This window comes from Anser brachyrhynchus (genome assembly GCF_964034855.1).
Source record: "Anser brachyrhynchus genome assembly, chromosome: 4".
In the NCBI taxonomy this organism is placed as follows: domain Eukaryota; kingdom Metazoa; phylum Chordata; class Aves; order Anseriformes; family Anatidae; genus Anser; species Anser brachyrhynchus.
The window spans coordinates 74,555,434-74,583,220 of NC_137698.1; the positions used below are offsets into that span (position 1 = coordinate 74,555,434).

A 27,787-nucleotide genomic window follows, 5' to 3' on the forward strand; every position below is an offset into this window, starting at 1 on the left:
TGCCCTTTCTTAAATACATTTTCCTACAGGCTCTACAAGCTTCACTGCTGCGCTTGGCTGTAGTGGAACCATCTGCAACTGGTTTACACCACTTGAAACCAGTTGTGTCTGGTACAGGGCAGGGGCCAGACATGGCCTCTTCTTGTAGAGACTTCTTGGATGCTAAAACCTTCCCAGGGCCACTCTGAATATATACCCAGCCCTCTGAGGACTCAATGTTTATGCAGCTTGTTATACCTACCTCAGTAAGGCAATCCCAGAGGGAATATGACCAGACACTTGTTTCCCTTCCCATACCATTATTGCTACCATGGCAAACGGAACGCCTCCAGCTTGGGGGATGCTGGTTCTCCTTACTCCCTGATAAAGGACCATGCAATAGCTGTGACCTAGCCCAGTGTCATATTTATTAATTAGTTAATTAATTAGAAGAGCATAAGAGACTGGCAGCTCTAGAGAAGCCATTTTAGAGCTACCTACTATATCCTCCATTTCTTGTTCCCTGCCTAATAAGTAAAGATTTTTATTTTTTTGGTAGTGTCCCAAAGAATATTATGTTACAAGTGAAAGTATTGCACGGGGTTGTATGAAGGTGTGTTGGGCATAAATGGCAGTGTTTTGTATAAGGAAGCTGCATGGGTGCCTTTTGTGGGGGGAGGCCACAAACAACCCCATGCTGGGTTAGTTAGCTCTGAAATGGCTGGGAACACCTCATCCAACACCAAACTTCAGAGGATTCTGATTGCATTTGAAAAAGGCAGTAACTGCTAAGGGATGATATACAGAATGTCTCATGGGAAGGGGGAGAAATAGAGGAGAAAAAGAGTCTTGTTGTGGGGAGGTGCTGTGCAGTAGTGGAAGGGCCTGGTTCTGAGGGGTCTGAGGCCTGCGGGCCACTTAACTCAGAACAAGAACACCCTGAGGGGTTCTGGCTGTTGGGGATCCCTGCCAGGGACATCCCTGAGGGACTAGGGCCTGCAGGGTATTGACCCAAGCTGGACCAGGAAAACCTTGAGGCACTGTGGCCTATGCTAGAGCAGAGGGGCAGGAAGAAGCAAAGAGCAGTGGCAGCAAGGAGGTACAGACACAAAGTTACTTTCTGTCCCCAGGCTCCTGTGCTGCTCATCGCCTCCCAGAAGGGACTGGGAAGGACTGAGCTCCTGCTGAAAACAAGGCAAGAGGAGGGGAAGAAGGGTGTTGGACTGGGGATAAGCTGGGAAAAGGGGGAGAAAGTGCATTTCCTGAAGCGTTGTTTAGTTGTTTTTCTTTATTATTATTATTAACCCTCCATACTCAGCAAAGTAATTAGAAGTTTACTAATTAGTAGTAAGTTAAGTGAAATGCCTGAGTTGAGACTGTTGCCCACTGATGAACGATATGGGTAACACCTGGAGAAGATATGCCCTGGTGTTAGAGTAATTGTTGGTTTACTAGGTGCAAACAGTGTGTAAACAGGTGAGAAACAGTTTTCCTTCCTTTATGTTAAGGCTCTGATGGTATTGAAAGAAAAGTGTATGACAGTTATGTATTCAAACAGTGTTAAATGCATTTCACAGAGGCAAGGGGTGGAATGGATAGAAATAAATTGGAGGGTTTCAATAGAAGGAGGAGGTAGGAGTGGAGATCATGAACTGCCCTGTGGCAGTCACAGTGCTTCCAACACTCCTCATCTTGCTGTGCTAAAACACAGCAAGATGAACCTTTTCCATCAGATGTGGAATTATTTTGACATACCATAAGCTAAGCTGACTGTAAACTCCAAATCCTGAGATGTTTCCATGAGTTTGTTTTTTGTTTGTTGTTATTTGTTTTTAAAACAACAAAAACAGTTGGCATAGTTGCTGCAGCTGACCTTTTGGGAGTGGGCTGTTTTAGAAGTGCATGGTTGACTTGTTGTCCCCATGCCTCTTTAGCAGTAGCTCAGATTAAATAATTTGGACTGATTAATGAAACCTGACAAATTGGTGTATGTCATGCCAGGTGACCTGTGTGATCTCTTTTTATTTAGAATCTTTGCTGTTCCACAGAAGAGGGGAAAAATTCTCTTACTTTGTTACAAATTCTGACATGGCCACTTGTGATGTGACACTGTATTAACATGATTTGATTATAGTCTTACATGGTCATTTGATACAAAACACAGAATTAGTGTTGGATTTTTGAAACTGGAGAGATATATTGCTAGACTGTCAAATTTAACATAGTGAAAGCTTTATATTTAAAGCTTTCTTCGTAGGGACATCGCTAATAAAATTACTGCTTTGTCTTTCAAGTCCTTTCAAAACTTATTGAGTGAATTATTTTCCAGATGGGAAACGAAAGTCTGTGTGGGGATAATAGAGCTCCCAGATTGTCATTCTGATCAGTGCAAAAGTAATTTATAATTTACGCTAGATAGAGGAAGTTCAGAGAGGTTAGTAGTAATACAGTGCAACTTGCTATATGTCATGCTGAACCTTTTTCCCTACTGTGTGCTACCTGGAACAATTTGGCCCTTGAGGTCCCATATGTACAAAGTATTTCTGTGCTGGGTCATGTAACAATTTGTGCATTTGCAAAACTTTGTACAGTGTTATCTATTTCTCGTTATAAGACAGCCATTTTCTACCAAAAATGTAATGAAATAAGATGGTGGCAAGGGAAAAATATGTTTCAGTTTCATATATATGCATATACTGGAAGTCATTCTTAATTTTTTTTGAAGGCTATGGAACTGAGTTAGGAGAGGAGAAATATATATATAGAGAGAGAGAGAGAAAAAAAAACCTTACTCCAACTTGTATATCTGACTCAAATGAAAGTAAGAAAAGCTTGACATTTTACATGAAAAACAATTTAAGGATTTTGTTGCAATTTGGTTTCATTGAAATAAGGCAGGCTGGTAGTCTTTGGTCTCAAAACTCTGTTGAGTCATTAGAAAATACCTTACTTTTGAGTTCTGGATTCTGGAACAGATCAAGACTGCAAGTAGTTATACACTTTTACAAAAATAATTTTGTAACACTTTCATCTTCAGCTTGGGACAGGGAGAGAATACCCGGAAAGGACACTTCACATGAAAAGTTCAGAATCCTTTTAAACCTTCTTAGGTTCGTGTCCTACCAAGGCATCTAAACAGTAGAAAACAGAACCGAACCCTTTTTGTTCCTTGTAAAGCAGCTATTAATTTTATGCCTTCAAAATCAATGAAAGGTTTGTAAGGAAAAAAATAAACGATGACCATGTAACCAGTAACCTGAATTTTGAGGAAACAAAGGACAGATTAAGGACAGAATAAGTTTCTTCATTCTCCAGAGGTTTTCAAAGTTAATGCTCAAGTGTCAGATATTCTGATATTGTAGTTAAAAATAAGGATGAGCCTTCCATTTTTTTTGTTATTGCTTATAAAAACATGATGTTATTTAGGGTAAAGAATCCTTTGCACATGGAAATCTATGGTAAAGGAAGGATACATATTTTTCTCCAGTTAGGTATTTTAAGCATCCTAAACATTTTTATTATTTTAAAATTAAATAGATAAATAAAATATATACTATACTATAAATATATGCTATCCGTTTGTAATCACAAATGTTCTTTGTAACTGTATGTCATCCACACATTCTATGTTACTACTTTTATGGTGAAAAAAATTGCAGAGACCTCCGATTTCTACAGCCACTGTTTTTAGGTTGACTGGAACCTGATGTTTTATTGTAGATAATACAGTGATGTCTTTGCATACACTCTGTGTAAATGTCTGCCTCATCACTGAAAGTAATGTGCAGTGTGTATCCAACAAACCTTTTTATTTTAGAAGATTAAATACTGCTACAAATCTCTTCCCTGAATTTTGTGAAACTGCTGTACAGTTTTGTGTGTTATTTGTTCTGTATCCATTTAGAAATTCTTGTGGACTTAGTTTAAAAAAAAAAATCCTGAATATATTCAGGACATTGTGGAGTCTGTCTCTGAAAATTCAAGCAAACACTTTAAGATTCAGGTTGCTGGCTTAAGTCCTGTAGTAGAAATGCAAGTGATGTTGCTGTTGTGGCAGAAGAATAAGGGATAGGAGGTCACAAGAACCTAAAAGATCTTCTTAGGTAATTCTGAGGTCCTGCCCTGTTATCTAATCTAATGCATGCCCCAGCATCAGAGTTAACATGCAGGTGTACCTACATGAAGGAGCAAGCGGAAGTCTGAGGGTCTCTTTTTGGTCCTGTGCTGTTTTTGTGAATACTCGCAAAATATAAGAACATTAAGATTCATTAATACTCTTGGATTAATTAATAGGGAGTTAGTTGCAAGCTGAAAATTTTTAAGCCTTAATTGTGAGCCAACATGAGGATGACTTCTTTGTGGCCATTTCACAGCTTGCTCTGTTCAATTGCCTACTTCTGTTGGTGTTGAGGAGCTGGGTAGTTCTGATTCATCTGTCATTTTGTTAGGGTGCTATTTTATTTCTTTTAAGATACAACCTTGTTACTTCAAAACTGCTGCATTTCATAGGCAGTCAAAATGTGTCATATATTTGGATTTTCAGATCCCATTTCCAAAGCGAGTGTGTTATTGTTTGAGGTATTCTTTGCCCTCAGACATGAGATATTGTCAACATAGTTACTAAAGTGACTGAAAGCTACAACACAATGATATGAATGACGTTTCTACAGGCATGAAACTTAATTGAGTGTTAACTGGAAAAAGCATTAACATAAACTTGAAGACCAGCAGTTATGAGTCGGATGTTTGAGGTTCAGATTCAGCTACATGCTTCATGAGCTAAATTTTCTGCTTTAGGCTTTTATACAAGATAATGCAGGATTGTTGAATTGTATATGTTCAAAATGTGTATATGAAGGGGTTCATAATTTGTCCACTAAACTTCTCATGGATAAAAAAAAAAAACTCAAGGGAAAAAAAATAGTGAGGAAACCTAAATGCAGTAAAACTTTAATCCAATATCCATTGAAGTTAATGGTCAGATACCATCTTCATCAGTGGATATGGAATTATTGATGTATGCTCTTGCCTGTGAAAGCTCATGGCATTTAATGTTGATGTTACACATCAGTGTGTTATTGGACAAGTTCCTGTTTAGCAGAGAGAACTTGCAATTTGGTCTGGTGGAAAGCAGTTCCCAGGCAGTTTCTTAAAATAAAAAATTGAGCGAGCCATTTCACTGATTTGCTGATTTATTTAATCATGCAGAAGACTGCATTTCTGTACAGATTTCAGATTTTTTCCTTTCTACAGTTGCTACAATGCCAGGGTCAGGAAGCCTAGAAATGCATGCCTTCCTAGCAAAGAGCAGCTCAGCATTACTTTCCTCTGAACATCTTATAGTATTTTTATTTATTTTACTTTATTTCTCATTTTATTTTTTCCCCAAATGCAAGACATCATCTTGTTTGTACAGGGCAGGTGGGGGTGGAGACAGAGGAAGCAGCTTGAGCCAAGTTGTTACTGAAGCTTTTCAGCAAGACAGAATATGTTTTCTCTGACAATATTTTGGTCTTTTTAGAAGTGACAAAGCAAAAAATGCACGTGTATGTTCTCCCTCTAAAGTATAAATATAAGAAGGGAATCTTAAATTGTACTGTTGTTTAGTAATAAATTGCAGCACTCATAAGCCTCAGGGCTTGTATCTATTCATCACTGAGGTACAGGGGACTATCTCGTGAAACTTTTTTTTTTTTTTTGGCCTTGGGCAAAAACTCCTTTGTCTTCCACCTTTTTGGTAGTTTTATCAGAGTATCAGAGTAGAAAATGTCTTTTTTTTTTTTTTAATGTTTGCAATTGATTTATCTAACAAACAGCTAAAATCTCAGATGAAATTTTGGATTCCAGTTAATCCCCTGGGTCTTTTAGAAGGAATGTGCTTCTCACAAAGGCCTTGGATTTTATTTTATTTTTTTCAGAATTGTTTTTAGGATTCTTTCCATCTGTTTTGGAAGGTATGGATATAAGATCTTGTTCTGCATTAGCACGTTTTACTTCTTGGATGATTGTTTATGAAAAATATTAATGTACCATGCAATTTGTAATGGGATTTTACACTACTGTTGTTGGCTGGGTACGCTCCAACACTGAAGAGCCTTGCTATTGTGTTGGGCAGGTTTCAGTGAAAGCCATTTCCAAGCTTTCTTGCAGTACAAGCCTTAGAGTTATTCTGGTGTTTTAAAAGGTGCATGGATAGGCTGGGCACTCTAGAAGCTTTCAAGTAGTGGGCTGAAATGCTTGATGTTATCTTGTGTTTTTTGAGTCACAACTTCCTGTCTTCTGAAATAATTGTTGATTCCTAGGAGTTTCAATAGAGCTACTAGTTTACTCTTCAAGGAATTGTAAATAGGAAGTTCTTGTTGGAATGAGAACTGGGTGTCCAAGACTGCTGACTGGAGCAGCAAGAGCATCAGCAGATCTATAACCAGGGGATTTAACTTGTGGGTGAGTTTAAAGGTTTAAATCAACCCTGGATACTCAGACCTCTGGTTCTCCTGTATGTAGCATATAGTTAACTTACCCTGGTGCTGTGAGGATGATTAGCAACCATTTCCAGTGATCTAGAGGTGCAAGAACCATTTTTCTATAGTAGTGTTGTTGGAAAGCTAGCTGTAATTCTGGCCTAATGAAGTGCCCAGCCCCAAGATACCTGCAGTCCACTAGAGTGCAAACAAGTACATCAAAGCTGATGCTGAGCTCTGGGAAGGAGAGGGAAAAGCCAACGGCTTCACCTTACCAGTGTGTGCCGTGATAATTTATTTATTTTTTGAGCAATAGCTGTGTCATGGCTGATGGATTAGGGCTGACAGGCTCTCAAACAATTTATCCACCTTCACGCCCTTGTTTCTAGACTGTCTGAGCCTGGTCCATTAAATAAACAATGCCCAGCCATTGTATCCAAAGAAGCAGGCTGGGGGATTGTCTCTCTCTCTAAATGATAGGATTTGAGAGAGCTGCTGACCTTTCAGGAAATCTTGGTCAGGCTTTTAATTTGGCTCTTAATGCTGTGAGCTGAGAGGTTGCTTTTATTCCTTCTGACTTGGAAGTTTTAGTTTGATCCATTTCCTGTACAAGGTCTCACTTCCACCACCATGACCTGCCATCTGTTTGATGTCTCAAACACCTACAGAAGAGTGTTATCACACTAACAAGGAAGGACACAGAAAAAAAAAAAAGGATCCTGTGGAAGCGGGTCATCCAGGATGCCTTCTCTGGGCCCCCACAGTAGGCAAATTTGTTTCATTTAAAAGTTCTGAAAGCTAAAACAGGATTCTGTCCAAGGCTGTATGTTCAATAAAGAAACTGCCACAGAACAGTGTCACACACCTCTTGTCATCCCTGTTTTCCACTGACAAGATGTTACTTGCTGGAAAGGGACACACAGATCTTAAGGACACAGATTTTTGTCTAGATAATAAAGTGTAGCTAGTCGAAGGATTGGAAAGTAGCTACAATTGTCTTTGCTGTACCCAGAGAGGAATAATATCCAGATGTAGGAACTGGCTGGGAATGAGACTGAAAGGCACTAAGCTTAGTGTTACAAATGAGGCATTTCTGTCCAAATTAGAGAAAGATGAGCTAAGGGACAGAGAGAGGTGCAATAGGGTGAGAGAGACCTTGACCTGACATAATAGCTTGTGGAAAATTCAGGGCGCGTATGTCACTGCAGTTCATGGAGTTGCTACGAGTTCAGACGTCTTAAAGATTTTGGACAGAATATCAATGACAAAGGCCTTAAAGGGGTTACACTAACCTGGTTTACATGCTTAAATTATAGGAATGGATAGGCATGCATGAATTCCCTAGAATACATTCAAGATATTTAAAGTCCTTAACTGAGTTTGAGAATAAATTCCCATTCTTAAAGGGACCCATTTTGCAGTTAAATAACTTCCCTTAATATTCTTTCTTCTGATAAAATGCATTTTTAACTAGTCTGTGACAGAGTTAAACCACAACTGGTAGGTGGAATCAAAGACAAATCAGAGCAGTGAGTGGTGTTTTGTACTGCCTGTCTACCTGTGGCTTGTCTGGGTGCTTGAGGTTCAGCCACAGCTCCTAGCCTTAGCTTTGCTCTTTTAGTTGTTTAACATAACTCATTTCTGAAGAGTTCATCTGATGCACAGTAGGAATGAGCAGAAAAACTTTGGCATTGCTTTCTGTCTTTGGTTAATCTTTTGATGGGCTAAGCAGGGCTTACAAATTGATTGCTCATTGCTTATTTGGCTGATGCTTTGCTGCTGTGTTAGACTTAATTTGGATATTTAAACTGTAACCTTTTTCTGGGGTACTGTATCTTTTTCTTTGTACTGAGAATGTAAAAACCATTAGCATGGCAAAATGATTAGTCTGGTACTAGAATAGTCACAACCACTGACTTGGGAACCTTGCTCATAAATAATGTCTGGGGAAATAGATTTTTGTTTGTTTGTTTTTTGCAATAGAGGGAGATCAGAACAGAGAGAAAAATCCATTAAAGCCTCATCAGTCTAGAGCCTTCAATCCCTGATGTTGTTCTTTCAATTTTGTTTTAGTGTTTGTTTGTTTTTAAAAAAGGGTCTTGAATTGAAGATTGAGATGACTTCTGACTTTGTCACAAAAGAAAAGGAGCCACAGCTGGGGCAAAGTACCATATGTAAAATTTTTTGGAGCCACAGCTGGGACAAAGTACCATATGTAAAATTATTTAAATGGCAGTTTGAGCTTTACGAAATGGACTTACATTCTTAATGATGGTATTTACATGTAACCAGCTCAGATAATAATTATAGTAAATATTAAATATGTCCTTGTATTAGAGGGGAGTGGAGGGGAAATCATGTTACTTTTGGCCTTTTGAAGAAGCAAAGTTGACCAAGGGCTAAGCATAATAAAGTGTCTTAACTAACTCTCAGCAATAGATGTCCCTGGTTTATGAGAGACTATTATAACCTATGGTGTGTGTAGCAGACTGGCTTATTAAGGTAACAAATTAATGCCCTACTTGACTTAATTGTCTTTTTATTATTATTTTATGATGCACTTGTTGAGAGATGTACCACTATTCCAGTAAATCACTTCACAGTTGGTAGCTGTAGATGTGTTGGACTTGTTAGAAAGTAAGCTTTCAAGGGAAATGGGTAAGGAGTTTAATTAGTTAAAAAGGTAGTCAGGTAAAACATGTAGTTTATTTTATATTTGGTGATACAGCACTTACATTTATTTTAGCTCCTGTTTCAGTTAGATTTATTCATGAAGAATTGGAACCCAGAAACAAACTACAGGTGTGAATGCTGCTGTTTACAAAATGAACACATTTAAACAGTATCTTACCCACCATTGATAATGAATGCTGGAAATGACTCTTTGTCTTAATACATTATAGAATAATAAAGAAACCCTTTCATTTTAATTAATGGAGTACAAATACATCTTAGTATCTGGCAGAAAGTAACCTTCATTTCAATTTATCTTAACATTACCTTGCAGATTTCACACTGACAGTGGCAGGAATCAATTAAGCCCTCTCTTCTGGCCAAGTCATGAGTGGGGTTGAAAAAAAAGAAGTGTTTTAGACTTCTGAAGTGGGGGGTTGCCTTTCAGTTTCAGTTGAAACAGTTTCATCTGTTTCAGCTCTTTTCACCACTGGGCCAAAGTACTAAAAAGGCAACACCCAGTAAAGTACTTAAGAGGAGCAATATGCAACGTAGCTATACCTAACTTTTATGCACCTGTTTCTAAAATGAGATTTGTGATGCATATAAATCCCTATTCAGTTGAGTCAGAAATACTTGTACACCTAAAGTGAGCTCTACAACATCACAGCAAATTAAGTAGAAATGATGAGAGAGAACAGTGTGTTTTATTCAGTGAGAAAGAGAAGCCAGTGTTACAGATGAAAAATGTGTAAGTATGAAATTGCATGAGATGCATGTGTTTAAGAAAAGTAAATATTTTCTTCTCTGACTTAGGTGCTTCCTCAAGCTAGAAAACTAAATAACTCTCTTGGTTCCAGCAAACTGGTACGCTTCTCTGTAAAGATGCATATCTGAGCGGAAAACAGTAGCTGTCTTGCTCATCTCTTGAACATCAGTTGGCTAGCTAAACAGTTGACAGGGAGGTGGATAAAAAAAAAAAATATTGAAATTTGAAAAAAAAAAATAGAAAACAAATTGGTTGGAAATACTCTCTGCACTTCTTAATACAACTAGATCACTGTGTAGCCAACAGTGACAGGACTGTGGTGCCACAGAAGTACCCAGGATAATGATTCTGTAGAACAGGAATTCAACTGTTCACTTATGAGGTTGACAGTGCACTATCTACCATCAATTCCCATTGTAATCTAAAGGCTGTCCAACGTGAACTGTTAAACTCCCTGGGAGAGGACGTGAGATTTGTGACCTCTTGCACTTTTCTTCTTCTAAGGCAAATCTATGTACCAAAGAGAATCACAGAACAGCTGAGGTTGGAAGACACCCTTGGAGATTGTGGAATCTCCGTCCTCTGCGATACTCAAAGCTCAGTTTGACATAGCCCAGAGCAACTTGCTCCAGGTGACCCTCCACTGAGTAGGGGAGTTGGGCTGTACAACACCTCTGGACAAACCTGTTCCAATTTTCACTCACAGTAAAATAAATAAATAAAAAATCCAAATTCCTCATGTTTGAATTCTCAACCAAGTCTTCCAGTGATACATACAGAATCTGTATTCTGTATTAGCATTAGCAGCAAGAAAGTTTCCATGTGACAGCACTCAGAAATGTCTCTTCCTTCCTGTTGCACATTGTGGTATACGCAGAGTGGAAGCAGCCCTGTACCAACTGTGCTGTGGATATATCAGTAAGATTGTCTACTCATTACGTTGACTAATGCAAACTGAACGGTTAGTCAAGATATGAGTCAGGATTTTCTCATTGCTAAATTAATCAATTGTTACATCTAGGCTGAACTTTTCAGCCAAAAACGCTATGCAGAAAACTGCAAATTCAAATTGATGAAGAAATAACTTCTATGTCAGTGCTGACAAGTAATTTCAATTAGAAGATATGACCTTACAAAAATCTGAGATAGATTGAAGTATCTAATTTAATTTTGCAATTCCAGTCTCTAAACAGGAAGCTTATTTTTTTTAATCTTAAATTTTTAATGATTTATAAAGCCTCTCCTTTGGTCCTCAAACTTTGAGTAAATATGGTCACAATGAAAAATCTGTTATTTTTGCAATGAACCATTGTTTACTTTGATCATGAATGATCTATCTTATATGCACTAAATTATATTTGAAGAATTGGTGAGTATCACTGGTCAATATTGTGGCAGTGTCTGTTAGTTTCCAGTCATGGATCTGAACTCTTACACTAGATGTAATTCAATCACAGGAAAAAAAAAAAAAAAGGAGAGAAGAGCTTGTTGCACCAAAGATTTGACAGTCTAACAGTGTTCTTCAGTAGGATGATGTATAGGTCTGTAATGGCACTTAAAAATAAAAAAAGGTTTTGGCCTTCACTGAACATTGATCTCTCATGAGTAATAATTTTAGATAGTAGGGACATTTAGATGTTATGTGCAAAAATGCTTCTTTAAATATATTATAGGTATTTACTAAGATTACAGCCAGTTAAACCTTAGAAAGCTGGGGCAATCCGTAATAACTATAAAGAGTAATTCAGGACTTCAAAAATAGTGATTGTTTTCTTGGGAATAGAGTGAAAATATGGAAGGAATGAGGCTAGGGATGGGGAATGTGACTTGGAAGGTAAGATGATTAAATGCAACTAAAGGGAAAGTAAAATCTATGTTTCTGTATGTGTATTACATACTTCACCAAATGACTGTGGTCGTTCTGAGTAAATAGCTGGTGCTTACCCTTGGTGCCAGAGTTGTATAAGGGGTCTTAGTTCAAGTGCCTCATGATAGACCTCATTTTGACATACAGATAGCTGAAATAAAGAAGGGGGTTTTCTTCCGTAGGTTGTGCAAAGGCATTATATTTCACAGGAAAAAAACCTGAAACACAAATGTAAAGTGATTTTTGTGCCTGTTGATTTCAAAGGTCGTTTTCATGTCTGCTGTATGTTTTATACATCTTTACTGTCCTGCAGTCACACAATGAGCTTTGTATCTAAACCCACTCTCTCTAATATCAGTAACAAGGATTAGTGTCATGGGAAAATATTAGAGATGGGATAAACTTATTGATTTAGTCCTGCCCCTGCAGTGTTGTTCTCACACGCTGTCCTGTCGTAGCTTTTGTGACCTGTGGTAAGTTGTCAGTTTCTGCATCTAGACTGCTACAGTCTTCTGCAGCAATTTGAAAGCTAGCTTTTAGTATTTCTTGGTTGTGACTGAAGCACAACTTTCAATGTGCTTTAACTGTAATGAGAGCCTATGTGGTGTAGGGTATAGCTGGTGAATTTCTTGTTGTTAAAGAATCAGGGCTGTAGCTTATGTTTGAATGGAAACCCCAATACACTTTGAAACAAGAACACATAAATGACCAGGAAATTTCCCTGGGAAACTGGTCTACCTGATAATGTAGCCAGAATGCAAGGAGCCTGACTCAGACTGACAGCTGCCTCTTCTGGCTCCTTAGAAACTTTCTGTTTGCTGTTTTTCATGCTCATCTATTGTTTCAGCTGTCATCCTTCCTCTGAGCTGATCTTGTTATCGCCACTGGTGGCTGACTTGGCTTCCTCACAATTGCCGATGTGCTTGCCTGATGTAGGAGAGGTGGGGAAATGAGCTAACTAAGAAAGAGAGTTTTGAGATGTATGGCTGGGCCTCTGAAATGCTGTTACTGTCAGACTGCCTGCTGGGATGCCTTCCCATCTGAAGGAGTGGGAATGAAGCAGCAGAATCAAAATCAGCAGGACTGAGGTAGAAATAAAAATGTACAGCTAACCTGGACTTCCCTTCTGACTTGCATTCATTTCTTTTGCATCCATCCATGCAGTAAAATCCTGTTTTAGCTATTTATGGATAAGCCAGAAGCTGCAATTATCAGAATTCCTGTAAGAATGGAATTAGTTCATTTACCCTGTCTAGACTACCTTAATTTCCTGATGAATTCTTGTGACTCAGGCCTCATCCTTTCATTGGCTCCCAGCTCGTTAACAGACCGCAGCATCTCACTGTCAGCTTAAGATATGTTACAGACCCTATTGCTAACTGAAACTTTCACAACCAAAGCTATTTCTCCCATGTTGGTTTATGCAGGTATTTTCTAACAACCTCTACAAGTGCAGAAACTCCTAAGTGGATATTACCCAGGATCTTCATTTTCTGTCTGTATACGCCTCCCCTGTTTATGGTCTGCTATTAAGTGATTCTTGATATAGCCACAGGCATTTTTCATTTTGGCACACAAAACTTGCCATTTGGTAGTGAAATCAACAAGTCCTATGTAGTAGCATTCCCTGATATGATTGACTCTAAGCTGCTTTTGCAAGAAGACGTAAGAAAACCTTTAGAAAGGTTTAGTGAAATGACCTGTTCATTCAGAGGTGGTTTTTGCTTAATCCCCATTAGAATTAGCTTAGACCCAAAAGCATGTCAGTTTATAATCTTCTCAGAGCTCCTGCCATCTCTTTTTAATATTTATAACTCTGAATATTCCTGTTATCCATTTAAATGCCCAATCATTTTTTAATCCAGTTAAACCTAACAATATCCTGTGGTAAAGAGTTCCAAAACTGAGCATTGTATTATAAACTATTCACTTTTAATTTTTAAATTGCCCATAACAGAGGGTTTTTCCTTTTTTTCTTTTTCTCACCCCCCTCCAAAATGTTTGGATTAAATATGAACCTGGAGCAAAGCCTGACATCAGAAAAAAAATGAGCAAGTAGTTTGGAATCAACATCTGGAACACTATGGCTGTCTCTTTTTTTTTTTTTTTTTGCATAAACATTTGGTCTTTCTGAATACTTATTTCATCTGATGATTTCAGTCTTTCCTAGCTCATTCATCACCAAGAAAAATATTCTAAAAAGGGGGAAAAAAATCTGGAAGGGAACTCATGAATAGGTGAGAGCAAAAGCAGAAAAGGCATCTGCCCATTTCATGGTATGAAAAGGAAAGGTCAAACAGAAGAAACATCTTATTTTGTCTTTGTACACCTGTCTTGTTTCTCAGGTTATCTTGTAACGCTCTCATCTCTGCTCTGCAAAAGCAATAGGTAACCACAGTTAATGTTCTAAACTCTAGCTAAAGGTTATAAAATAAGGTATTCATTTCAATAGTGTCAGAAATCTTTCAGGAAAACTATGCTATTCTGTTGTTTTTTTATGGGGCTGCAGAATGGACTGAGGACACTAGAAGTAGTGTGTCCTGTTTTGTTAGCATTGAGCATAATTCTGCAGTGTGAGTGTTGTCAGACCAAAGACCACTGTGGCATAGATAGGAGTGCTTGTGTTTTCCTTAGGTCAGTGTTAGGCCTGCCTCAAGATTAGTTACATTAATAACTTACTACAGTATTGTCAAAATGAACTCTGTCTTCAGATAATATTTTGGTGAGGATATACTGGCAGCAGTACCTTCTTGCTGTCACTACATCATTTCATACTTGTGTTTAAACACAAATACTTTATTTTCAAATGTTAAGCTAAGCATCAACCTGTAGTTCTCTATATCCACGCTTCTCAGAGTCCTCATTTTGATTGACTCTTAAAATAATTTTTAGCTAATATTCATAGAATATCTTCCTTAAATGTGAAGTAAATGGAGTTTGTTTAGTTGAGTTCCTTACCAAGACAATCCTATATAAAGAGGCCTGGCCTGGAGAAAGAGTGGTGTGCAGGTAATATATAAAATACATATACATGTATGCTATAATGCCATTCCTATTTGAAATTAAGTCATTCCATAGTTACTAGATGATTGCATAAAGTCTAGTTCATAGAATCACAGAATGACTCAGGTTGGAACGGAACTTAAAGATCATCATTAGATGGCTCCTTGCATCATTTAACCCCTGCTAGATCAGGTTGGCCAAGGCCCCATCTTCTCTGGGCAACCTGTTCCAGTGCCTCACTACCCTTACAGCGAAGAATTTCCTCCTAATGTCTAATCTACATCTATACTCTTTTAGTTTAAGACCATTCCCCCTTGTCCTATCATTATCTAACCAAGTAAAAAGTCCATCTTCATTCTTTTTGTAAGTCCCCTTTAAGTACTGAAAGGCCACAATGAGGTCTTCTGGCGCCTTCTCTTCTCCATGCTGAACAGCCCCAGCTCTCTCAGCCTTTCTTCATAGAAGATGTGCTCCAGCCCTCTAATTATCTTTGTAGCCCTCCTCTAGACTCCCTCTAACAGCTCCACATACTTCTTGTGCTGAGGGCCCCAGACTTGGATGCAGGTCTCTAGGTAGGGTCTCATAAGAGCAGAGCTGAGGGACACAATCACCTCCCTTGACCTCCTGGCCACTCCTCTGTTGATGCAGCTCAGGATGCAATTGGCCTTCTGGGCTGCAAGCACACACTGTTGTCTCATTCTGAGCTTTTCATCTATCAGAACCCCCAAGTCCTTCTCCGCAGGTCTGCTCTCAGTGAGTTCTTCTCCCAGTCTGTACTCCTGTCTGGAGTTGCCCTGACCCAGGAGCAGTACCTTGCACTTGGACTTGTTCAATCTCATCAGGTTCACATGGGCCCACTTCTTAAGCTTGTCCAGGTCCCTTTGGATGGCATCCCTTCCTTCTTTGTTATCGACTGCACCACTCAGTTCCTCATATATGAGAGAATAATAGAAACTTTGAAGGCATTTTCTGCTGCATGAGTAACTGTTGTAGGTATAAATTATGAGTTGGAAACTTTTTGTTTTTCCTGTGGAAGTTCCCTGACTGTGCTGATAGCTCTTGTATCCAAGTGCCTTCTCATAGTTTAAGCAACATAATTAACGTTGGCTGTGTATCTATTGTTTCCTCTTCTTTTATTGAGAAAAATGCTTCAAATGGAGTATCATGGTTTTGTATAGTTTTGAGTATGCAATTTTAATGATAAACATTTTGTACCTTGAGCAGAAGGTAGTGGGTATTGAGTGATTATTGACTGTCTACAGGCAGGTTTAGGATAACTCAGGATGTTCTGTTATTTTAAGGTGACTTGGGAGATGTCCTATGAGCATTATTAAATACTGTTAAGCTGCTTTCGCCCTGGAAAATTGGTGAAACAATGACTAAAACTGACAAATATAAATCTGTTATCAAAATGGTTACAGCAGTGTGAGTGATTTCCTTTAAGTAATGCAAAATAGATGGGGAGAGAGGGGAAAAAACTGTACAGACTACAACCACTTACACAGAAATTGGGAATTATGAGAGAATGTCCCTGTGTGAATTTTGAACAAATGACATTAACAGCCAAGCGCTTAAGACTTCCAATCCTTCATGCCTGATGCTCTTTGTACAAACATGTCACTGTTTCCCAGGCTGGGAAGAGCCATGTGTCTAATTCCCTGTAACTTCACATCTGTTCAGTGTTCATGTATTCCTACAGCTTGTACATTGATCGCTCTGTACTGATTACTTTCATCTTTCCTAGGGCTACCCTTTTATTTTACTTCTGTTTTCCTTTGGCAAACTAGATATTAATTCTACCACTTCCATCCTGTCACTGATTAACTCTTTTTCTCCAAGAGGATTGAACCATACTGCTCGTATGGGTGAAGCATTTTCACATCTGCTTTCTCAGAATTTTCCCTTCTCTGGGGCACATATTGTTTTCCTAAAATATTCAAACCACTCCATTTTATGGATCTGTTGATGATCACTTAGTTTTTCTTTTGCGTATGTGTGTTATGCCCTTTGAAAGAATCAAAAACCAAAATAAAAATAATATAGTTCTGTTAATCATGTGTTCTCCCCATTCTCTTGTTATCTGTGTGCTTAATGAAGAAATTTGGGTTAGGAAAGAGCAGAGTAGCAACCTTCTCTGCTGTAGCAGGTCCATAAGACCTTCTAAGACATGTTTACTTAACGCTGTAACATAAAATACAACGTGATCCTGGTAAACAAATTGAATAGTAAGGTAAATTCAGTTATGAGGGGAAGAGGTGGAAAGAATCTTAAATTGGTACCCCTAAATTCTGGAAGTTACTTATTTGATTGTATTTAATTGCTGTTTATGACAAAATGCACTTATTTAATATTAAAAAGTGCCAAGGGTTCTGCCATTTTCAGAACTCAAGGTTAGTGTTAAAGTTGCTTATTGATTTCCAGGGTCAACTCTAAGTATCCTTCGGGCTACTTTCAATGTCTACTTGTATTTTAATGTCCAGTTAATAGAACCCATTTTAAGGTCAACACCCATTGCCTCCTACGAGAGTGAGATGAAGGGAACCCATTTCATATACAGTTGTTAAGACTGTTTTTGTGTTCTGTACGGCATGAGCTCATACCTACGTTTCTATCAGCGCACTAATAAGGTCTCTTGCTTTTAACATCTTTTCAAGAAACTTATATTACCTTTTTTTTTTTTTTTGAGAATTAACCCTTCTGAGAAATGCAACAAGATAAGAATTCAATAAGGAGACAGAATTAATGGTGACTAAAAACTTATTTCTTAGAAAGGGTAACACTATGAGATCCAAATCTGCTATGAATGGAGGGGGAAAAAATAAATTAATAATAATAATAAAAAAAAACTTGTTTGCCAGCTTCTTCTGCAGTAAAACCTTATAGCCCACATTTAGTTAGTGGTGTTGACCAGCAAAAACCCCTAATCATTTTTAAGTGTCTAGTGAAAAATACAAGACTAGAATGCCTGATCTTGAACTTTGAGACATGATTTCTTTTAAAACAAGTCACATCTCTAAGCTTTTTGAATCTTTGCCATATTCCATTGCACATTTTCTCTACAGCACTAATTTCTAAATTTCCTTTTGAATATCTGGTCTGTGATCTTTTGTTGCATATATCTCAAATATTTGGCATGAAGAAAATTTTTAAAAGCTGATTTTAATTTACTGATGCTGCATTGCTTAGATCAATATTATTGCCTTTGGAAGCTATCTTGTCATTAGATTTGCCAACCAGAAAATGGGGATCACTAAAAGGCTTTACTTTTTAGTTCACATTCCTAATAAATCTTCTATAAGTGTAGATTATGATTCAGCATTTTAGTTCTTTTGAAGTAGCAAAGATATTCTCTGGTATTTCACAAGAGTCACTCCGTCATTGCCTTGCATGATCCTACAGGGTGGGATTAAGCAATTGTGTGTTTTGCACTGATTCAGAGCCCAATATTTTACACTTTACTCATGTAAACAGATACAGGAGGTTTAATGTGACTACCCATAAATGAAGCAAGCTGAACTTGGCCTATAACTTTTTATACAAGTTGCTGTCTTCTCTTTTGTATATTTCACTGTCTGAATACCATTAGCCAGTAAACATGTTTAGGAAAAAAAGGCCATTTTCTACTTAAAAATTCAAATTTGTCACTTCTGTTACAGAAAGAACGTTCCCTAGCTATTAATCAAAATTAATGATTGAATTAAAATGAGCAGATGCCAAGGTACACTTCTGAGAACTGCCTCTGATTCTTCTTTCAATTAACCCAACTACTACTGTTATTTTTTTCCATTACCTGCATTCTCAGATCATGTTCCCTTTTGGGATGTCTTCTGTTAGTTTCCTCTAACTGTAAACTCCCTAAGCACAACTTGATGAAAGAAGGGGAATGGGAGGAGAAAAATTATGCAAGTTTGTTGCACCTGTGTTCCTACAGTGCTAACTCTGAGTACTCTTTGCTATAATGATCAGGATATAATGAACAAGCAGATTATGCTGATGTATAACAAAGTAATGGAGTCAATTCCACACACACCCCCCACCCCGAGAAAATTTTTATCTTGAAGTTATCCTAGCCAATAAATGTTTAAAGTTGCATGAAAGCTTTTCACACTAATTTTATGGATTTGTCTCATAACAAACAAATTGATTTTTATGCTGGTAGCTAACAATTTGCTGTGCTTAATATAGTCATATTTGTAATGAATACCTTGAGTCCTGTTTTTATACTTTTATTGCCTTCTAAATATGTATTTTTTGGTGGAGGAGGAAGATAATTTTTACTGATCAATTTCTAAGCATGAAAGCATGACTGTGAAATGCTAACTTCTCATGGATATTCCACATCTGCAGAACTAAAAGGAATTAGCAAGCTATAAAGAGCAAATCTTTGCCTTCTTCAAATCCAGCTACCATCTATCTGGTGCTGCATTTGAATCTATAATATCCTGGAGTTTCCCAATAGATCTGTAAATGTCTATATACATTCTGCAAACAGAAATGCATAGCTCTAAGGTTAAGGAAATATGATTGTTAATGATGCCCTTCAGAGCAGTTATCATTTCTTCCAAGAGTTATTGGACTCTAGGCATTCCTATGCCATATGGACATGTATACTTCATTATGAAAATTCCAATAGAAATATCACCACAATAGAAATATCACCATCTTTTCTTCAGACATTTTGCCCTGAAAGTTTTAGATAATCTGTAAGGTATTAAATCACATATCAGTAAATATAGCTTGTAATTTTTCTCGTTGCTTAAACGGGTTAATTCAGTTGCTAGGTTATTATTAAATTCTGGAGCTGATAAGTCTTTTTTTCTCCCAATTTCTGAATTATTCCAGTGACATAACAGTGAAACGTTACTCTTAAAATGATTAATACTTACAATATTAATGTGTATATATGCTTTTTGTGTATATATACCTTTTTTGTGTATATACACTCTTTTTGTTTTGTTTTGAAACCAGGATTCTCAGTCTATAGAAATTTAGCAACAACAAACTTCAGATGGCTTAGAAAATGCTGGGGACCTGAGATGTTCCTTTCTTTGCAGTCAGTGTTTTGCTACCTGCCATGGTGATTCATGAATTGCCGTGACTGATAGAAGGGGTAAATTACAGATTCTTTATCACCATACCACATAAAGTTGTTTTCTTGGTCTTTGGCAGATGCACATCTAAAACTTTTAACTCTGTCTGGAAAAGATTTTCAAAAAGATTGTGTCATTCGCATAAAGCATTCAGATCTAATTACAAAGATGCTCAATGTAGTAGCAAAAACACTGACTTCTTGGCTTCTGGTTCTTAGGACAGTTATTCAAAATGCAAGTCCTATTACAAACTTAAGGTGGTTTCTCCTGCCTCTCCACTACTCCTGTCTATATAGACCTGCTGCAGAGTATCCCACAGTTTTGCATCTAAATTTACTGTCACTTTACAGAAGGCTGATGGGCATGAGTGGTGGACTGCATCTCATATGGCAGCCCATCTAGAAGATAAGTGTTAATTTCCACATTGGTTACTTAGCCTCCCTCTGTAGCCAGCAGTGAATTGGATTTCATTCCAGTAGCTCTCCCAGAGATGTTTGTGAACAGTGAGTGCTTAGCTCGTTTCAAATTCACGTTAGTCATCTGGCCAAGTCCTCAAAGTTCTAGGACCAACCAGATTTGAAAAGAAATGTAGCCAGGCAAGCAAAGTGATTGTTGTGGTCCTGTTATTCCTGGTGGTCCTGTCAGAAGCAGCTCTCTTCACCAGCAAATTATCTTACATTGGCTGATTTGTGGTAACTGATGCTTTCATATTCTTACCTGCTGTGTATAATTTAGGACCTTCCACTTAATCTTCCTTGGAGTGCTATAATACAGAGTGCTGACCTTGCTTTAAACTTGATAGGGACAAGAAGCTTGGGGAGTCTCTCTGGCAGAGCCCAAATTCTTCCTGAATACTAGCAAAAGTGATTAAACTCTGAACTGTTCTGTCTCTGTGTATGATCTATGTGCTTCATGCTTGATACTTTCTCTAAATGTATCAGCCCTGATGAATTAGTTTTGCCCTTTTGTATTGACTTTTTTTTTTATTTATTTGTTCCTGAAAGATAGTCTACTTGCTGCATCTGGTTTAAAATTAGGACATAACATTCATTTAATTTTGTTGTAAAATCAGTTATAGGCATATCTAGATTGTTTTTACTATATAACATTTCTCTTTTGAATGGTGATGTGAAGTGTGTGTGTGTGTGTGTCATAGGCTCACTAATAAAGGGTTGTGGCTTTGTCCAGTCTTTCTCAGCAGAAGCAAAGGATTGTGCCTTTTGCCTTTTAAGTTTTAAAAATTTACGATGGTCAGAAAGATAACAACTTACTCCTGGGTTGGACAGAAATTAATATGCCTGTTTTCTTCTCAGTTCCAAGTAACTTCTCTTTTCTTGTTGTTGTTGCCCCTTTTCTAACAAGTTTTCAAGATTCACATCCACAAGTCATTGCAGGAAGGGCACACTGATTGAAAATTTGATAAATTACTTCTTGTGATACGATTTAGCTTTCCAAATGTTCTTCATTCCACCTGCATTTTCCCCCTCTCTTGCTCCTTATGTTTCCTTTCTATCATCACCAGCTGCAAGAAATGCTTTTTGGCTCTTGACTCCAAGATCTGACCACTTAAAAGCACTGCCTTGTAGTCTGCACATTTGTTAAAATACAGTCTTCACTTTTACTATTTCTTTGCTGTTCATTTACCTGTGTGTCTGTGCAGATGAGTGTTCCACTGTTTGCTGTTATTGAAATAGGAATAAAGTCATTAATAATCTGACTTGATTTGGAAAGGACATGTTTGCTTTAGTAATTCTTTTGTTTTCTTTCTCTTTTAATTATCTAGACTTCCTTTGGGTGTTGGATGCTACCAGGGTGAGTCTAAGAGAGTTCAGCTTACTGTTGTGTAGCTTAGTCTGATGATATGCTACTAATTATGATACTTACACGTCAATGGATTCAGAAAGCTGCTGGTGACCATGAAAGAATGGAGTTTTTCTTTTACAATAATTAATGTAGTTCAAAGAACTAATAGCACGGTTCTTAGGACTGGATGAAGAAGTTATGTATTTCTTGGCCTCTACTTTCTTCAGGTAACTGCTCAACCTACTTGGTACCTGAAACAGAAATCCAACAGTTAACATTGATATTAAATGCTAAAAATTGTTCTACTCACTTTTCTTTAATAACTTCTGATCCCTGTTAAATCCAATATAGACTTTTTTTTCTGATGAGTAGATATCCTGTTAGTGTGGATTACTGTTTCAGAACTGCATACTGTACTAACCTCAGAATTAAATTTCTTAAATTAGATTCCAAAATACTCAGATTTGGGTAGAAGTTTTTTCTTCCTTATGCTGGGAATGAGTCAATCACCAAAGCACTGACTGCTGTGGAATTTTTGGGAAAAGTCAAATAAGAGAAACAAAGTTCCTTCTCCATCCAGATAACAGTATCTCAGTGATCCTTTTTTTATATAAAAATGAGTGTTGCCTCAAAATACTTGATTTCTTGAGACTCCTACCTTCTCTCTCATTTCTGTTGCAGAGGTGGGTGCATTCCAGTGTTGCCATATAATTAGTTTGCCAAATTCTTTGAGCTGAACAGAAGGGTGGAATAGCTACAAATTAATCTGCATGAATGAAGACTCCTATCAATTTCAATCAGCATTCATCCCATGAAACAAATGGAGCAGTATCCAGTGCTGAGCATTAGAACTATTCAAGCACTACTCCTTCTGCTAGCTTGTCCCAGAAATAATACAGGGCTTGCTTATTCTAAGATATTAATCTCTTCTAGTTGTAACACTTGATGGTATACTTTGTCCACACTTTAGAGAACTCTGAGGCATTTTTAGAGGTCGTGGTTCTGAGCCTGAATGCACATGTTATTAACATGTTTAAATCTCAAACATTCTTTTGGATTCCTCTGGAGAAGGAGGAGAATCTTTCTATGGGTAAAAAGTGAATAGTGGTAAACAACAGAAGAGGCTGCCTATGGGAATGGACAAAAGGAAGACCGAGAAGACGAAAGGAAGAAATAAAAAGGTATTTGAAAAGGGGCAACGGTCAAAAAAGAGATGATGGCAGGGAAAAGAAAAGTGAATTTTAACTTGTAAATGTTCATGCAATGATAGTCAAATGTCCAGTAGAAGTTTTTTGATTCCTGAAGACTTAAGGTAGTTACATTGTAAACCAAAATGCCAAATGCCTTTGTCATATTATAAGGATGGGATTTTTTAGATTATTGAGAACAAAGAACAAATTGAAATTATACTGTAGATGAGAGTAAATAAGCAGATGAAAATAACACCTTATATACCAGAAAAATCTGGATTTACAGTATCTCCCATGAAAGAGAAGGAACAGAGCTCAGGCACAACAGAAATTCTATACTGGTTGTGCTCAGTTAAAAAAAAAAAAAAAAATAGAATTATCTCCTTTTCTTCAACATGCTATAAGTCTTTCACCTGAAGTTATGACAATATGCTTGAATTAACTACGAACTTTTTCTTCCTTGGAAAATGAAACGACAGATCTTTCTTTTGTCATAATGCTGAAACAAGTGAGTGATGAGACATTGAGTCTTCAATCTCTCTTGCCTAATATTACCTTACAGGGTTTTTCCAAATCCTAGCCTAAAGATATCATGAGGTAGATTCCTGGATATCTCACTACTGTGTAGTTCCTGGCAGTTCAAACACTACTAGCTGGTGTATGCTCTTCTTGTGAGCACAGTTCTGAGCAAGAAAATATGGAGTTGTTGTATAAAGTAAGTATTATAGATATGAGTTATTTATACACACTGTCAAGCTGGTTTGGCGAACAGCAAGAGGCAGAGGAACATATTTTATCTCTGGAAATCAAAGAAATACACCAGTGCTCTCTTCAGAGTGGAGAAGCACACTTCTCTACTCATCAGATAGTTAAAAGAGGCTGCCATATGCTCAGCTATGGGCATTGTATCTGTATTTAACTTTATGTATCTGCATACCCTGCCTATGGCAGGGGCGTTGGAACTAGGTGACCTTTAAGGTCCCTTCCAACCAGAGCCATTCTATGATAAGGAGCAGTAAATCTTCTTGTGAGTTGCATTTTTTCCCCCAAATGTTTATTAATCCTTTCATATTTTTTTCTTTAGAATACTATTGGGGCTAGGGGTGGGGAGTGGAAAAGAGGAGCAAACTGCAAGATCATTCAGATGAAGGAAAAGAGGGATATTCAGAACTGGAATAACAAGTTATAGAAATCATAGAATAGTTGGAAGGGTCCTGTATAGTTGGTTTGAAATGCAGATCTGCTTAGGCTGGGAAGAGCTAGTCTGAAGTCTGTTCTGTAGCTGATTTGGACCCAAGGACTGTATTTGCAATTTTGAAAATCCAGTGTGTGTCCTTATCCCCTAACCTACTGAGTGCCCTGAAATATACAAGTGTGAATGTTCCTTCAGACAGCTTTGGATAAATAGCTGAACAGAATGCCTTCCTTCCTGTTTTGACTAGAAATTTCAGTCTCAAATACTCCCTGCCTCAGCAATTAAGGATATTCAGTATATGCCATGAAAGACTTGCTGGTGTTCCAGTGGTTACAGCTCTCGCATGAGACAGGGAAGACTTTCAAGCCTCTGGCAGTAAATTGGGCAGAGAATGGGCTTTAATGTGTGCCCCACATTGTGGTAAATGCTTTGTGCCTCTTCTGAAATAGGCTTTTTTTTTTGACCTTGTAAGACCTTAAATTAATCTGTGTGTAGACTAAGAAAATGTTCACAGCCTAGGAGAATCGTTCCTCACCTGACTTGACATTTGAACTTTCTGTGTCTCCCTTCTGACTCAAAGAATACATGACCTGAATATCTGCTGTGGGTAGGAGACTCCAGGCATAGTTAGCAAGGCTAATCTAAATGCCTTAAGCTTTCAGTTTAGGAACTTACTACTCCTTGTCTGGCAGGAGTCCAGCTAACCCTGCCCCTTCTGCATTGACTGAGTTAATAGAATTGATTCAGCTGAGTGTGGTGGTGCCACAGGTGCCATCTTGCCTCTCATAATTGAACCCTGAGCACAAAACTGCAAGGTAGTAAGCTCTTTTGCTAGAAATAACAATTACTTAGTGTTGAATTCGTTTCCTTTTGTAAGAGAAATTTTCCAGAAGTAGGATGAAAACAGGAAATGATTTTCAGATGGCAGGATGACAAACAAGTAGCAAGTCAGCTCTTTAAGCCACTACTGCAGAATTCATTTTTTTCTTTAGTGTTAAATATGTCAAGTGGCAGGCTTTCTCCAGCTTCCATTAACTGGTGTTAAATGGTCTCATTAGAAGAAGGGGAGGTCAAGAAAGAAACTAGAAGTGAAAACTGTCATAGCTCAAAGCTCCTGGTAATGCATGTTACAGTAGAGAAACCAAGCATGCTCGCTCCTACTGACATTTTTATGTTGCTTAAGAAAAAATGGAGGAGTGTTGATTCTTCCTTGTTCCTTCTTCTGTTGTGCCAAGAAGATTCAACTGAAATGTAGATGGGAAGGCTCAATCTTCCCCTAACCTGAGGTCAAGGTAATGAGGGCATGACCTTGTTGGCTAGAGATAGAGATTTTAAAGCACCACAGCCTGGTGCTGTATGGAGAACCTCCTCTACCAGCAGCCATACTCTGCTGCAGGTGGAGTTTGAGATGCAACATATCCTACCAAAAATGTAATCAGGTAAGGTAGGCTCTTGGCATGTGAAGTAGTGAAACTTAGAAAATGCTCTGATTATATTCGATGAGCACAGAAGGCACAGCATCATGTCAGGGGAGCGGGGAATAGAAACTATTTAGGTATGAAGTTCCATTACTGCACTGTAGTACTGTGTTTTCATAGTTGGACTGAAAACCTCCTCTGAGCATGTTCGATATCAGTATTTGTATTTCTCCAGCTTTTGGCACCTTCCAGTTTCTACCAGATAACTGCGCAGATATGAAACAATGCCAAATAGAACTGAATCAGTAATTGAGTGAGCAGTTCTTTCTAGTCCTCTCAGTTCTTGCATTTCTGTTTTGGGGGAAGAACAGCACAATGACAACTTTTCTTCTCCAACATTCTCTCCATTTATCTCAACAACATTTTCTTCTCCATGTTTGGTAATCTTGCATCAGGGTTTCTTTTCCTTGTAAATGATATCCAGCCCTTAGATTATCTAGCAAAGAAATAAGCCAGGACAGAATGAAGTATTCTGTATTAAGTTTCATTTTAGTAAACCTTTTTCAATGTCTGTCTGTAATGGCAGAGCTTACACCCTTTGTAAAATGTCAGAATGATGATAGTTCCCCCCCCACACCCTTAAAGGGAGAATCAGATTTGTTTAACACACTAGCAAGGATGCTGAAATTCTTCTAATTACAAGTATGCAATGAGACAATTAATTAGGAGAAGGAAGAAATATTTCCCTAGTTTCTAAGGAGAATTCACTAGAGTTGTGTGGCGTTTTCTGACGATAATTCATGTTGCTAAACAGCTTGCGGTACAGGATAGTTGGAGTTTTCCAAAGATATGTGCCTGTTTTGATGGAAGCCTCCCTGGAGGATCTCTCACTTCAAATCTGTACTAGAATAAGCCACTTCCTGGTTGTTAGGACACTCTCCAGGTATTCGGCAGATTTGCCAAGGGTTAAGCACAAGGATAGATAATTTCCAAAGGTTATAAACCTGTCTAAACTAAATGAATCAGAGGGAATTAGAGTCCAAAACAGCTATGCAGATATAGCTATATATAGTCATGTTTTAGGCTATATAAGTACCTTTAAGAATCTGACTGAATTTGCAAACTATCAGGATTATGTATGTTGAAATAGACAAATTTCTTTAAATATTTATATGCTATAGTACTGTGTAATAGCCAAAGTTGGATTGTTCAAGGCATAATGAGAATATTTCTTGTGCCAAAAATAATATTATCAAAGTTGAAAATGTACATTTTGCAAACAAATTTGTTTTCATTTTACACATGGGAAATGAGTCAGGGATTAAATTATTTCTTCCATATGCAAGAAGAGTAGCACTGATGCTAATCAAACTATGTGAAAGTGCCAACACGGTAGCAGGATCACCCTTGGCCCAGTAGTTTGCTAACAGTAATTTGAACCACTGCTCCCATCCCATGCTTGTTTGTTTAGTGCATTCCTCAGAGGGAAAAAATAAATAAAAATAAAAAAATCCATGGATCACACCTTTGAAAGTAAGAAAACCGAAGGAGAGGTATTCAGGTTAATCTTCCCTATAAAAAGTTTCAAAAAGCTTCAGTATTGGTCTCATTTTCTTAATTATTTCAAAACAAAAATTTACTACAAGCTGAGAAGACTTTTCATCCCTATTTGGAAATAACTGAAATGGAAAATATTCAGCAAGTTTGAGACTTCATTATATTTTTTAAATTCATTGATGCAGACAGTATCCAATAATTTCTGCTGAGTAGTTCAGGGGAATGGGCAGAGAATGAACTAGCATTTATCACAGTGTTGGCTCTCATGTCCTAATCAAATAATTTGTCCTAATAAACTTTAGTTTGAGAGAAGCTCAATTTTTTCCTATCCTGTATGATCAACTGATGTATTGCAGGCTTCTCAGTTTTATATACAACCAGGAAAATAAAAGCTTTCCTTTTACATAACTTTTATTTCAGGAATAAGGGTGACTGATATTCAGCACAATCCCACTAATCTCTTGGTAGATATTCAGCTACAGAAATTTAAAACTGAGCATCTTAAGCACCAAATATCAGAAGCAACAGTATATGTTTAAGAAGTTCTGAAATCCTTAGAAGACTTTCTCTGTACACTGTTATATCTATATTCTTTAAATTGAGGTGTCCAGATGGCAACCAAAAGAAAGAGGAGATTAGATTCCAGAATTCTACTTCAAGATGACACATTTTAATACATAAAACATATTCAGAATAGGAGCTGAGAGGCTTCTTTTATAAATGTGCTTTGTGTGTATCACCATCAAAACGATTTCCTGGAACTTTGGGAGGGGAGTGGAAGC

The 27,787-nt window shown here is 37.6% G+C and overlaps 1 long non-coding RNA gene across 1 annotated transcript; it reads left to right on the forward strand.

Moving 5' to 3' along the window:
* Positions 1–460: 460 nt before the first annotated feature.
* On the forward strand, positions 461–27,220 carry LOC308194413. The gene is made up of 4 exons (XR_013950517.1): positions 461–592; positions 1,110–1,174; positions 21,626–21,654; positions 22,327–27,220. It is a non-coding gene; the product is annotated as an uncharacterized lncRNA (long non-coding RNA).
* Positions 27,221–27,787: the final 567 nt, after the last annotated feature.